Source organism: Phoenix dactylifera, chromosome 7 (genome assembly GCF_051530095.1).
Source record: "Phoenix dactylifera cultivar Ajwa chromosome 7, Ajwa_hap1_PhDact_Kaust_v1.1, whole genome shotgun sequence".
In the NCBI taxonomy this organism is placed as follows: domain Eukaryota; kingdom Viridiplantae; phylum Streptophyta; class Magnoliopsida; order Arecales; family Arecaceae; genus Phoenix; species Phoenix dactylifera.
Window position 1 is genome coordinate 9,717,774 of NC_143196.1, and position 5,173 is coordinate 9,722,946.

Sequence of the window (5,173 nt, forward strand, 5' to 3'; positions counted from 1 at the left end):
TGCTAATTTGTTAGATATCAATGCTGATGAAGGGCATTTACTTCCAATAATGCAGATCTTTATCTTTCACTGGGTTAACTTCATTACTTATTGAAAATATAGAAAAAGCACATGCAGCTGCTTTATTACTGGTGCAGTCATATATTTGTCTAGATATCAGACGCTAATGATTGATAAGCTATTCCTTTTATCAGAGAAATATTCATGGCATATCAAGTGCATGCTTTGATTGAATAAATATACAATCAGTGGAAACATGATATAAACTACTCTGCGTTTCATGCTGAATCATTACTTCAGTCTACATGTCATCCAGCTAAAATCTATGGGGATGGGAACTAAGCATGTCCTGCTCCTTTCTTGTTCCTGGAGTCCATGGCTCGATGCCTGAAACCTTTCTCTCCTCTTTCACAATGACGATGGAGATTAGGAAGGAAATTACCTTCTACAGGTTCTTGGGTTTTGATTATTTTGAAATCTGCTACTCCTGAGCACTTTCTTCGTATCTGCTGGTCAAGCTCAGTCAGATTCGACTTGTTCTGCTGCCTTTTCCTCTCCATCTGTTCTGAGGGCTTAGCTTATAAACTGTTTTATGTGGTCCGAAAGAGTGGAAAATGCCAATAAGTATTAATTACTCTCATCACCATCTCTTGGATAGGTTTGCTTGGGCTTTGCATTTGGATTAGTGGACAAACCAGCTATCGATTTATGGTTACTTCATAGAGAATTATCAACCAGTGCTCCTACAAAAAGAAAGACCTCTATCCATGATTTTATTTTTTTAACGCTGGTAATCTGACTCAATTTTTTTTTTTAATATATAGTCCAGATGTGCTGCAATTTAGCTGATATTTTTTCCTTTTTTAAAAAAAAATTAAAGGAATGCTATTTTGCAGGGGTGGCCCAATGCATTTGGGGGCCTCAGACGAACTCGCTATGAAAGGCTTTTTTTTTTAATGATGAAAAAATTTTTATAAATGTAGAATACTTTAAAATTTTATGTAAAAATAATTCATCTAGCTTTTTAAGATGTAAAATTACTAATCAAACTTTTGTACTCAAGATTTTCAAGGCCTCGCTACCAGTGGTGAGATGATGATGTTGGAGCTCTGAAGGAAAGAGGAGATGAAAACAGTGCGATCAAGTGGAACACAACACTGATGCTACTGAGGTGGGTAGGAGGGGGATGTGAAGAGAATCGACCAACTAGGGCTTTCTTTGGAGCTAGGGTCTTAGGCGACTGCCTATGTCGCCCAAGGGTTGGGCCGGCTTTGCCGGTGATAGCTGCTTTAAGATCAGCAATGGTGGCTAGTGATCGGTGATGGATCTCGAAGGAGGGTCGGGGTAGGTTTAAATAGAAGCAAAGGCTAGGGTTTTCGTAGACTTTGGGATCCTCTAGGTGTCCGTCTTTCATTGAGAGTTGAGGAAGAAGAAGACTTCCATCAAGAGTCCTCAACTTCCCCAGCACGTATAGAGCATGTGTTTGGCCCGAGGAGGAGTGATTCGGGTCAGGTGGCCAGTTTAGGCCGGTCCAACCCATTCTAGGTTGGTCAAGTAGAGGAGGCCGTTGCAAATGTCTTGTGGGATGGCATCAATCCAACTTATAACACAATTCAGCATCCAAGAAAATGACATACAGTACATGAGGAGTGATGGGAGCAATGGCATATAGTATGAGCACAAATCTGCCGCCGTAAGATAGAAATTGGCTTTACCAACCCACTATAGGTGTTTAGATACCCGTGAGCTGCCATCAGACTGCAACTATATGTTTGCATCACGCTTTTTCCTCTCTACAAGTTCAAGGCAAGGCTTTGTTGCTTCATAAATCATGCTAGGGGCAAGGCTTGATTGTGTCTAGACCAAATAGAGACTAGATCAAGCAGTGGATATGGAAACATCACCTCTGATTATTTCATTTACAATATACCAAGTGCGGATGAAGCTTAATAGGAACGTAGATATTGGGGAGAGATCATCTCAGAGCCCGAGCACATGCATATTTTGAGAGTGAATGCATGTGTGTTTGAACCAAATTCTAGAAAGATTACCAAGGAAATATGGGTCATTACTCTTAGCTATATTTGTTTAAACAATGACAATCATGTCTTGATTTCTTAGCTATATTTGCTTAAACAATGACAATAGATACTGGGAGGTGCAAATGCATCCTTGCACTTACCAATTATCCTGCATGGATGATTCTATATGAGAAGAAGAAGGATATAAATTGGGTCAGAGAAAGCACAAGAGAATAGGGTTAAAAAGAGACATATCAATCTGTTTGTAGGACAGTTGATAATCTAGAATGGCCTTCACAACTTTGTGGATGCTTGTTATTGAACATACTGTAGGAGTAGAAGATCTTCACCAGTGTAGCCTGTGGTGGTGCCTTCTCATATTAGCTTGTGACATCAACAATTGCAAGTTTTCTCACTATAGCATGCACTATCCTGAGGCCCAGAGTTTGATCCCATCCCAAAATGTAATTTTCTTTCTAATATACTTCTATTTGTTGCTAACTTTGTGCAACTTCTCTCCTATCGGCTATACCCGTCCTCAGGTTCTTACCAATTGTTCTCTTTTATGTTGCAGTACATGCAGAGAGGGATATCTATTCTTAGATAAGTCCTCTCTCTCTCTCTCTCCCCTCACCCCCTCTCTCTCTCATAACCTTGTGTCATCCTATAATCTCAAACTTGCAATGGAATTTTTTTTTTCTACAGAACTGATTGCCAAGTCATACTAGTGACTTTTAAAAGGAGATTGACATACCATCTATTTTTTTGTTTTTTTTTTTTATTTATTCAAATACAAATGACTTTTGTTTCTAACTAACCTCCCTTGATTTCTTAGACTAGGTCCATCTTCAAATGTTTTGAGCCTCACCAATCATTCCCATGGACTAATTTTTGAGGTAATTTGGTAATATTGCTTTTGAGAAAAATTCACCATGTATTCTTATTCAGGGAGATAATTCACTAGATTAAATCTTTCTTGATTTAAGAAGCAGCCTCCAATTTGTGAATTTTATGTAATGACCATCTCCTATATTCTAGCACAGATAACCTAAACTTGATTCCTTTTAAAAAATGCAAGGAATTCCTGTTATCACCACATATGTTTATTTAAGTGGTGGGGAATGTATTTATCACCTATAGCTTTTCAAGATGCTTATTTTATCTAAAAAAACTCCGTTCTTATTTCTCCATACTGGTCCCATATTGGAAATTATTTCCATACACAACCAAAAAGCACTAAATGCAGTTGGAGGTGTCAGATTTTTTGGTTGTCAATAGCCCCTTACCAGAGACATAAGTGAAAGCATCTATCCATTAATCCAGACCTGATGAGTAATCGGATTGTTAGCTATGTTATCACTTATGTAAAAGTAATAGTTTTTATGTTGAATAACTGGTTCTTTCTAAAGCAACAGACATCCTTTTCTTTCTCTTTTTGTGGGGGGGAACAAAAAGGAAGAAAGACTCACCTGGTGCAATTACTTAAATCTAGATACTTGGGGAAACACTTTCCAAGATTTAAACAAAGAATCTCCTCCATTTGGAGGAGCAATGTAATTATCAGGCTATTACGTTATTCACTAGAACAAGAAAATTATGTTAAAATAACATTACTCATAATTCTTTTTCGTTTACAAGGAAAAAGAACAAGGAACAATTGCTGCTACAGACAAAGAAAGTATGAGACTGTAGCCACAGGGAGGGAGGAAGATAAAGGATTCAGATCAAGCGAAATGCTGCAACAAGCACATCTTAAGACCAATATAAAAGCATTTCAGAACGATCAGTACTTGGTAGTCACATATCTTATGCATGTGTTGGGTAATCAGCCTTCCTGGAGGTGTGCTTAATTAGAGGTGGCAAATTAAGGTTTATGAGACTTTTTTGTACAGTGAACCATCTATTAGTATTCTCACTTCATCTTAGTAGAGCTTCCTCAATAGTAAATGCTTGGGGATGCAGGCTTTAAGCCGACTCATGTAAATCTTTATTGATTGATACTTGTTTGCAGTACCAATTTCTTGTCATAAGTAGAACCTAATGTCAGGATATTTACTTACAATAATTTCCACTAATCTGTTCTGTATTTGAATGTAGATGAGGAAGAGAGAATCATTATGTGTGGTTTGGGTGATTGTAAAGAAATTCTCAATAAATTAACCATTCTATGCCAACATAGCTGAATTCACTCTGTGATCCTCTTCTGGTATTATATTTCTCCCCTCAAATCATTATTCTACATTGTTTCCCATGCTATCTGATAACCATATGCTTGAAAATACTGAGCCTTGTGCTTATTTATGTGAAAATCATAGGAAATATTTCATTCTAATGTGAACACCAAAGCAGAACATCTTTTTAGTGCAAGACTATCATGTGCATGGAAAGTATCGATACAAGGACAACATAAATTGAGGAGGAAAAGTGCCTTCTCTATAGGTGAGTCAAGTTGTTACAATCAAAAGGCTTGTGCAGTGCCTTTAGAGGGAGAATTTAAATTACTCATATTCTAGAATTTTTATTTATTAACCAGTTGTACGTATGTAGTTAACCAGCTGTACTTATCTATGGATAATTGGACCTTCTTACTAGAATTTATACTACAATTATTGTCGGTAATGCCTGGCAAGCATCATGAAGTTTCCAAACCCATGAAGTGATGCAACATGTTATATCCAATTAATTGTACCTAATTGTGCACAATTAGAGTTCATAGAAATTTCTAAACCAACGAGGTTTTAATGACAACTGTGTATGCTCCACTAATTGGCAACCAATTTAGAACTTCCTAAAATGCAAGGTAAAAGGAAATAGCGCCTATAGGAGGCATGCGATTAGAAAGAATTCTTACCTTTGGTCAGACAACCCTTCGATGGAAGAATTTTTCTCCTCCTCGGAGGACATCCACTTACCAAAATCCATTCCATACAATATTCCATATCTTTAATGATTGGTCCCATATCACCAGTACCTAAATTAATCTCTCTCTCAGAAGAAGCAGCAGCAGCAGCTAGTGGCCTCATATTAGACTGCATTATAGAAAGAAATTAATTTAACTAAATGCTTTGAGTAGAGAGCAAAAGTATGTAGAAGAAACACGTGTGTAAAATGAAATGGAGTCATACAGAAAGAAGGCATATACAAGAAGGAAA